The sequence below is a fragment of the Drosophila miranda genome (genome assembly GCF_003369915.1).
Source record: "Drosophila miranda strain MSH22 chromosome Y unlocalized genomic scaffold, D.miranda_PacBio2.1 Contig_Y3_pilon, whole genome shotgun sequence".
Taxonomy (NCBI): Eukaryota; Metazoa; Arthropoda; class Insecta; order Diptera; family Drosophilidae; genus Drosophila; species Drosophila miranda.
Genome location: NW_022881625.1, coordinates 6,777,556 through 6,787,676, shown reverse-complemented (window position 1 = coordinate 6,787,676; position 10,121 = coordinate 6,777,556). Strand labels below are relative to the sequence as shown.

At 48.1% G+C, this 10,121-nt stretch overlaps 1 pseudogene; it reads right to left on the bottom strand.

Annotated features, from left to right (window-relative positions):
• Positions 1 to 746: 746 nt before the first annotated feature.
• On the bottom strand, positions 747 to 8,787 carry LOC117194640 (annotated as a pseudogene).
• Positions 8,788 to 10,121: the final 1,334 nt, after the last annotated feature.

The following is a 10,121-nucleotide window of genomic DNA, read 5'->3' as shown; positions in this document are numbered from 1 at the left end:
CTCACTGCTCGTTCTGCAACATTGTTGCGTACCCAAAACTCTGATGTCGCTGGGCAACATCCCCTGTATAACGGCTGATCTTGTTTTTATATATTTTTTCGATCGATTGTGTTAACTTACATACAGTTGTTAATCAATGTCCGTTGATTGTCGCATCGTTGCTTGGAAGGGGGAATTTTCCTAATATTAAAGCTGGGATCCTATGCCATAGCAGAACGCAATACTTCTCATATCCCACCTTGGGTTTCCTTAACCAATCCCATAACTTTCGACATTGACAATGAGGCTTCATCAGCATTCGTTCGCTCACAGTCATTATCATAATGATGATGATAATGATAATAATGACCTGAGCTCAAAAGTGCAATGCACGGCACAAAAATCAACACGAGCTGATTCAAGGGGTAAAGATATGTATCTTTGGCACACCGAAGTGCCGACACTCTTTCAATTCAAGCTTGTTCACAGCCCAGCGATTCGCAAATGCGGCCAATGAGTATGTGTTGTGAGTATATAACAGCCCATCCGATCAGATCAGGCGATTCATCAGTGAAGATTTTCTCTCCTTTCGCTTTTCTGCCCAGTGGGGTCCCAAGTGTGGGAAAAGCCACGAGGGCGTGAAACTCAAGAAAAGCATGAAGAAAATTACGATTGAACCGGTGACTAGCTCATGGTCTTCCTCGAGCGAACCGACTGCCTTTGTTCAACTGGGACGATGAGGTCTGAGCGTGTCCATCTCTGCCAGTGAGAACTTGCTCGTAGCGGGTCATCAGATTGGTGCGGACAATGGCGCCGTTCAGTTCCGCCTGGGCCTTGATGGCCTGTGGGAAAAGAGAGGGGAGAAAACAGTGGGATAAAGCCGAGGAAGAAAAGGAAATATAACCCCACCTGAGTATCGCTGACAGCCAGACCATTCAGGAGATTGAACAGCACAATGGTCATGAAGAACACAAAGAGAAGGAAGATCAGGTAAGTGTAGACGCTGTCAAACTTTATGTCACCGGCATCAAATTCTCCCGTGAGCATCACAATCGTCTTGATGAGCGCCTCGATGGGCACGGAGAATGTGTTGAAGTGACCATCATCTTCTCCCTCCTTTGCTGGCTCTGGCGTGCTGTCCTTCGGAGAGGAGGAATCCACCTGGGGCTTGCCAAACAGTATGTAGAAGCACAGACTAAACGTAAGCACAAAGATCGAGTAGAGAGCAAAGCTCTTGATGAAGCTGCTGGAGACGGCGCGCAGCATGAGCATGTGCGTCGAAATTGAGAGTACTGGCAGGGAGCCAACCAGCAGGCAGAACTCCACGGACACCAGCAGAATGGTGAAGACGGCCAGTATGCGCTGCGTCTCCTTGTCGTAGCTGGCTTCCATGCAGGTTAGGATCGACAAGATAATGAGAGCCACCTCCATCAGGTTTGTGATGGACCTGAAGTACAGCAGCGGCGACATGGCAAGCTGTATGACCTCTCGGATCATGAGATACACAATCCCTATCCAAGAGAACAGGCCGAAGAGGGCAGTCAGGCCCGTGTGGTCGCTTTCGTGGAACTTAAGGAGCGTATGCGTGATAATGGAGGCAGTGAAGAGAGAGTAAAGTAGAAAGTTCAGATAGAAGATCACCGAGAGGCGGTGCCAATTAAGGAACAGGAAACTCGGGATTAGCGGGTGCTGCAGCAGGTAACGCAGCTCCTTGGAATCGGCGATGTATGCGATTGGAGTCATCTCGTCCTCCAATTGGTGAGGATGGCCAATGCTCCGCTTGTCCGACTGCCCGGGCTCTCGCTGGCGTCTCATCAGATTCTTGTAGTTGATGATGATCTCGAAACTCTGGTCACCGGGCTTCTCCCCGTTGGTGGTGTTGCAGGAATCGAAGTGCTCATCCAGCACTTTCGGGTCCATCTCCTGTATGGGAAGATCTCCGAACGCGCTTCTCGCCCCGATGTACGCTCCCTGCCGTAGAAGCTCCTGTGCCACCTTTGTATTGCGATACTTGACCGCATAGGAGAGTGGCACCAGGCCAGCCTTGTCCGCCTCATTGATGTCCACACGATCGCTCTCGAGCAGCAGCTGGAAGCAGCGCTGGTGGTCACAGAAGTCGTCCAGCGGCTGCTCACCCAGGCGACTGATAACCGCGTTCAGCAGCTTGGAATGCGATGTCAGCCTCAGCTGCGGATGCTTCAACAGCTTCTCTAGCGCCCTGTGGTTGCCGCAGATTACGGCCAACTGATGTCGCTCAATTTTGAAGGATTAATGTTGATGCCCGTCTCGAGGATGGCCTCAAAGGCTCGCTGCTTGCCCCGCTTGATACTCTCCGCCAGCAGGGACTGATACTCCTCCTGGTTGGCATTGCATTGGTTGTCTGCGTTTCCGCTGACGTTCTGGTGGTACTCCGCGAACTGTTGCTCGAACTGGTTCTCGTCTCCGTCCCGCAGCGTGCGGAGGAGTCGCTCGCAGTCGATCTCTGCTCCGGCCTCGCGCAGCTCCGGCAACGGCAGTTCCGGATACTGATCCCTCAGCATCTGGCGTACCTGCCCGTTCCGATAGCTGTCAATGTCCAACTGTGGTTGTTTCAGGAAAAGTCGGATCAGCTCCAGCTTAGTGCCTGCCTCAATCTTTCTATTCTTCAGCACATGGTGGAGGGGCGTGAACTCGCCCTCATCCACCAAATTCGGAGAGGCTCCGTACTCGAGCAGCAGCTGAATGCAGGAGCCCACCTGAGAGGCATTCGATCGTCCTGGCGATTGGCCTGGGCACCGCTGTCCAGAGCAGTGTGGAATTCCCGTATGTCCCGATTATGGAGGGCTGCAATCAACTGGCCCTGCGGATCGATGAAACCGCAGTTGTTAGAGCTCATTCTGCTGTCTGCAAAGAGTCAAGTGAGAATGGGGAGGATGAGCTATGTCTATGTGGGCTTTCGTTAATCTTATCCAACCCACGCTGCGTATGAGTAACTTCTAATGCCGTTTCTATGAAAATGATGCCAGAACCCGCATTGTTAGAGCTCTGCTCAGTGGAGGGAGGTCTGACCCAACAGACGGTTTCTGTACAGACCTTAAAATGGCCGAAACAAAAGCATGAGAGTGGACCGACCCCCGCAACAAACGGTATTTGACAACGCTTCATGCTACGATGATTTTCACACAAATTACTGTCTGTCCATGGAGCTGGCCAGCAGCTGGAGGCAGAGCCACAGTCAGAGCCACAGTCACAGCCACATCCGCAGCCGAAAGCTACCCCACAGGTTAATCGAAAAATAAAAACCAAATCTTCGATTTGGGGGCAATTAAAGAAAGCGTCTTTAAGTGGTTTTTGTGGTACCCGAACTACAGACTTAATTTGCCCTCCCGTGTAGTTATTAAATTATAACAATCCAACGGAAGACAAGGTAAGACAAGGCCTGAGAAGTACTCAGGGAGTGGCTTGATTGTTCAAAGTGATCTACAAATTTGAATCAAGTTTGGTGTTTGATCTCGCTCGCCTTTTGGTATATCAAAATTTAACGATCATAAAGAATAATCATAAAATAATCGACACATCAATATCAATTAGCAATCAATTGGTTACGCTTTATGCTTTGAATACTGTTCCGAATGGAGCTTTAGATAAAGCCCTGGGCAGTGCTGAAATCTTGCGATTTATAGGCGGCTCTTTTCGTAAATTTCAAGGCGGCTTCTTCTGTGGGATCTGATCCCTCCAGCCGTCAGCTCAACGTCTTCTCCGCTCTGTTGTGTTCTGTTCTGTTCTGTTCCGTTCTGTCTGCTTTCTGCTTTGATGCTTGAAATGTGTGAGAAATCACACATGAGACCTGGCTAATTTGAATATTCCCCCACTGATTGTTTATCAATAGCCTACGAATTGGGAATCAGGAAACATCGTCTTCTCTTTTGTAGGTAGCTCTTCGGCTAATGTTGCTTTAGTATGCAAGCAAATTGAGGATTGTAAATGACGCCCCTGGGGTCAAAATTTGTCGTTGATAAGATAAACAGAATCGCACAATCACCTTCCTTAATTGACCCTTTATTTGATATTTTCTTGTCTCCCATCTTAACCTCTTCCCCATTCTGGTATTTGTTTTTCCACCTGAGTACGCGTATTTGCCCAAGCAATTGACAAACAACTTCATTGTTTGTCCAAGCTGAAGCTCGACCCAAAGTCTTACTAAGACATCGGTTGACAGAATGGCGTAATATCACAATAATTAACAGAAAACTTAACAGCAAACGATTTCAAAAGTGAGCAACTCCTCTCTCAGTCGCATCTGACCCTAGCAATTAAGAGCACTACTTTCAGAAATATTGATGTAGTCAAGGCAATCTATACTTATTGCGAAAAGCTTCGGAAAACACAAATTGCCCTTAAACTCTTAAACATTTGCTTCATCTACGGAAACCAGTCGAAATCACAGAGTATACGGAATCTGAAGTGTAATTTTATTCCCCCTTCTCTTGGAGCTCACATATGTATATACTATAACACTGGTAAAAAAAAGTACTCGTATCACTCTGGAATTTGAGAATAAAGTGTGTCACAAAGGAAAGGGAGTCCAACGACATTATTACTAGTTTTAAAAGAAAAACGAGGGGGAACGTTGTGAGTTGCTGCGGACACCGCAACTCTACAGTTATACCCGATACTTAGTCAGTATGGCTTTCCTGCGGCAGACGCCGCTAATAATAAACGACACGACAAAGAGTGCGTGCGAGAGAGACAGAAAATCAGTCTGAGCGTGACGTCGGGCGCTGCGTAGCCAATGCAAATTGATTTGTTCCTTTTGGGTATAAAAATGATCCGATCTGATCCAGATTCAGCAGTCTGATAGATATGGTCATTATCTATGATTCTACGTTTTTAGTTTTCTCGAATCTGCAATATTGTAAATGCAACAGATTTTCGTTCTTTGTGGTGGCGAAAGGCGGTGGGGCGAAATTCTGAGATATACGTTTTATAGTGAAATCTAACAGAAGTGCGGATACCAAATTTGGTTACTCTAGCTTTAATAGTCTCTGAGATTTGTGGATGCCCCAGATTTTCGTCCTTTGCGGGGGCGGAAGGGGGTGTGGCGAAATTTGGACACAAAACGGTCAAGGTCCGATATCACAGGAAAGTGGATACCAAATTTGGTTGCTCTGGCTCTTATAGGTTCTGAGATCCTTGAACTCATATTTTGCAATTGGCAAAGCCGACCATGAAACCTGTGTGTTAGAGAGAGACAGAGCGAGAAAGAATGAAATTGTTTTCTTGATTCTGGCTTTAATAATTATACGATCTAGTTGAGATTTTACACTCTAAAACATATAGTTATCCTCTACGATTCTGCGTTTTTAGTTTTATTGTATCTTTAAAAATGTGGATGCCACAGATTTTCGTCCTTTGCGGGGGCGGAAGTGGGCGGGGCGAAGTTTTGAAATCTTTTTGTAGCAGTGACATATCACAGAGTTCTGGATCCAAAACATCGTTGCTCTAGCTCTTATAGTCTTTGAGCACTAGGCGCTGAAGGGGACGGACAGACGGACGGACGGACAGACGGACAGACAGTTATGGCTCAATCGACTCGGCTATTGATGCTGATCAAGAATATATATACTTTATGGGGTCGGAAACGATTCCTTCTGGACGTTACACACATCCACTTTTACCACAAATCTAATATACCCCAATAACCAAAAATTCTAGTATGAAGAAAAAAGTACTCGGGTGTGGCAGAAAAAAACTACAATCTTGATCTACAAATGAAGTTTTTTTACAGTGAAATATATACTTGACTTGTAGTGAAACGAAATTGTCATCATAAAAACTTCGTAATTAAGATGAATGCGTGAGGAGATGGGGCTGGAGCTGAGACCAAGCATGACTTCATGCTGAACCGCCTCCGAGTGGCATCCGCAGATAAAAAGCAACAAAATATAGTTGTATACAAGAAATGTTTAGCTGGCACCGAAATACGGACAGCTCACAAACACATGGACACATGCTTACCTTAACTAAAGTGGATACACACACATGCATCGCATATACATGCTCTATATTGGGTATATACATATGTACTACTCGTACTCGCTGTGCACTTCATAAACAATTGGCTGGCCTACATCATGTACTCGTACAACACACAACAAAAGATTTGAGGGGGGTGGGTGTGGAGTGGGAGAATTGGGGGGATGTCAGTCAGTGCCCCGCACGTTTCGATAATTTCGAATAATTTAATTAAGCCCAGACGAGGCGGCAGTACTGGGACTTCCACGATTCTCCCCGGAACTTCCAAAAGCCCTGAAAATGGCAAGATTTTCAAAAAAAAATTAATTATAGATCACTTTGACTTAGCACCCCTTTTGGGACTACGCCCTTGTGTCCCGCTAAAAGTAGAAAACGAATAAACAAAAGCTTTGTGGGCGGAGCCAGATCGGCAAACGAATGAATCCAGCCAACGATTTAGGTAGTAGTCGTATATGGAGAGGGAGGGAAACTGAGACCTGGTCGCTCGACTCTCCACATATCGCCTAATCGATGGATTATTTAAATGTAATTGGTAATAAGAAATGCAAATTCAGCTCTCGGTACATGTTTACACATGTGGTATGTGAGGACGGAAGCACTCGACGCCAAAAGTCCATGCAAATGAAGCGAGGCTTGGATTACTCCCGAACCCGATTGGGTAAACATGGAACTGGACTCCGTTTACTGCTGTTGCACACTATCTGAGGGGATCGACTGACGGTCAGGCACGATTATTTCGTTTATTATACCCGATACTCAAAATGAGTATTGGGGTATATTAGATTTGTGGTAAAAGTGGATGTGTGTAACGTCCAGAAGGAATCGTTTCCGACCCAATAAAGTATATATATTCTTGATCAGCATCAATAGCCGAGTCGATTGAGCCCGGTCTGTCTGTCCGTCTGTCCGTCCGTCCGTCTGTCCGTCCCCTTCAGCGCCTAGTGCTCAAAGACTATAAGAGCTAGAGCAACGATGTTTTGTATCCAGACTTCTGTGATATGTCACTGCTACAAAAATATTTCAAAACTTCGCCCCGCCCACTTCCGCCCCCACAAAGGACGAAAATCTGTGGCATCCACATTTTCAAAGATACGATAAAGCCAAAAACGCAGAATTGTAGAGGATAACTATATGTTCTAGAGTGTAATTTCTGAACCAGATCGTATAATTATTATAGCCAGAATCAAGAAAACAATTTCATTCTTTCTCGCTCTGTCTCTCTCTAACACACAGGTTTCATGGTCGGTTTTGTCAATCGCAAAATATGAGTTCAAGGATCTCAGAACCTATAAGAGCCAGAGCAACCAAATTTGGTATCCACACTCCTGTGATATCGGACCTTGACCGTTTCGTGTCCAAATTTCGCCACACCCTTCCGCCCCGCAAAGGACGAAAATCTGGGGCATCCACAAATCTCAGAGACTATTAAGGCTAAAGTAACAACATTTGGTATCCGCACTTCTGTTAGATCTCACTATAAAACGTATATCTCAGAATTTCGCCCCACAAAAGACGAAAATCTGTTGCATCCACAATATTGCACATTCGAGAAAACTAAAAACGCAGAATCATAGATAATGACCATATCTATCAGATTGCTGAATCTGGATCAGATCAGATCATTTTTGTAGCCAAAAGCAAGAAATCAATTTTCAGTGGCTACGCAGCGCCCGACGTCACGCTCAGACTGATTTTCTGTAGAGGCGTCTGCCGGAGGAGAGCCATACTGACTTAGTATCGGGTATAACTGTAGAGTTGCGGTGTCCGCAGCAACTCACAACGTTCCCCCTCGTCTATGATTCTGCGTTTTTAGTTTAGTTTTTTTTTTTAGTTTTGCCGCATGGTTTGCATAAATTTCCATTTGGATTTCCATTGCCATTGCCATTGACTGCCTCGTTAGCTAGCCCCTTAGACCCATCAACTTTTGATTGATTTGATCCGATACGGTACGCTCCTCAGCGTAGCTAAAGATTAATTTATAAAACAAAAGATATACAAAAATGGTAATTGTTACGGCAGAAACCGCAGCGGCAGCTCTAAATATCACTGAAGGCATAAGCCTCCACAGCACTAACCACGACACCATCCCCTGGAGGGACCGCCCCGACGGCTGGTTATCTAATTTCATTATTTCAGAGGCCTGGCACGGTCCAGCGCGAGCCAGGCTCGGGATTGATCTCGGAGGGCTGAGCCGGTTGTGCGGCGAAAGCCAAAATAGATTTAAAAACTAGCCGTGACCGCGCCGTGTACGCAATAAGCCGGACGCGGTGAATAAAAACCAGCTGTGACCGCGGTGTGCAAAGGAAGCCACCGACGTGACGAGGACCGGCCGCCGGACCCAAGGAAGGGAAAGCAAGGGTGAGCCACCTCACGTATGTGAGCTCTGGGGGGGATAGATCGGTGCAGTAGGAAGGTCTCGGTACCGATCAGCTTGAATGGCTTGGCGTCCGGCAGGATGCTCTGAGTCTCCACTTTCTGCTCGGACGTGCCGTTGACCTGCAGGCAGGTCAGCTTGTTCATCTCCTGCTGCGTGGTGATGGGCGCCAGCGTCAGCAGTGTGCCGTAATCCCCCACCCCGGCCAGCTGGTACGTCTTCACCATGCCCCCATAGTAGTCGATGCGGGATCGTTTGGTGTTCTTATCGTACCAAGCGTAGAACGGCTCGGCAATCTCGGCATAGGGTATGTACAGCGTGCCCTTCACAATGTAGTTGGCATCCCAGCGCGGCGGGTTAGTGGCCTCTCCTGAGAGCGCCAGGCCCGCCAGCAGCGCTAAAACTAAAAACACTTGCATTCTCAGGAAATCTGTATTGAATAATCTATGATTAAATCGAAATTCAATATTAAGTTATTTGTTGTTCAGTTCAAAAGCTAAGCTCTTCTGCCGGCTCAAATTAACTTTTAAAAGGCAAGACCCACAAAAGCAAAACGGCAAACGATGTTTAGGAGCCTCGGATCAGGAAAAGCAGCAGGAGAAAAGGAAGGAAAACTTAAAATCAGTGATCAGCAGCCAAAAATCAGAGTCCCGGCAAATAGCCAGCACCAATCGTTGATCCCTCGACTTATGTACAGCTGAGGCTGGTTTCTCTAATACTCCCCAAGCAACAGCCGCCGGCACGTGTCCCAGACGCGCCGGCGAAAACCACGCAGCCAGCCACCTACGCGCCAGAAAGAGACGGGGAGAGACGCGAAAAACCACGCAGACAGCCACCTACGCGACAGAAAGAGACGGGGAGAGACGCCGAAGACACAGCACCGCGTGCCGGGAGAAAATGGCCGCGGACGGCGCCTAAAACTTTGGCACGCGACGGCGACAAAGCGGCACCAACGACAGAGTAGCAAAGCAGCAGCAGCGGCGCAGCGGCAGAGCAGGAAAGCAGCGACGACAGAGCAACGAGGCAGCGGCAGAGCGGAGAAGCAGCAGCGACAGAGCAACGTGAGAGCGGCAGAGCGGAGAAGCAGCAGCGACAGAGCAACGTGGCAGCGGCAGAGCGGAGAAGCAGCAGCGAGAGTGCAACGTGGCAGCGGCAGAGCGGAGAAGCAGCAGCGACAGAGCAACTGGCAGCGGCAGAGCGGAGAAGGCGCAGCGACAGAGCAGCGAGGCAGTGACCGAGCAGCGAGACAGTGACCGAGCAGCGAGACAGTGACAGAGCAGCCAAGCAGTGACAGAGCAGCCAAGCAGCGAAGCAGCGGTAGAACAACGGAGCAGCGGGGGACAGAGGGCGATCGCAGAGGAGCTGCTACATGGCAGAGGAGACCTCGGCCACAAAGCCATGGCCACGCCACGGCCAATATAAGGCGGAGCAGGAACACCGGTCGGGACAGTCATTACCGAGTAGTCGGACAGTTGTTACCGAGCAGTCAGACCGTCATTACCGAGCAGTCGGACAGTTGTTACCGAGCAGTCAGACAGTCATTACAGAGCAGTCGGACAGTTGTTACCGAGCAGTCGGACAGTTGTTACCGAGCAGTCAGACAGTCATTACCGAGCAGTCACACAGTTACCACCGGGCAGTCAGACAGAACCTCTCCCTGTACCGCGCCACGTACCCTTCGACAGGATCATCCAACCCAGTGCTGCGTATCCTAGTACAGGATCACCGATCTAGTACAGTGCCACGAATCCTT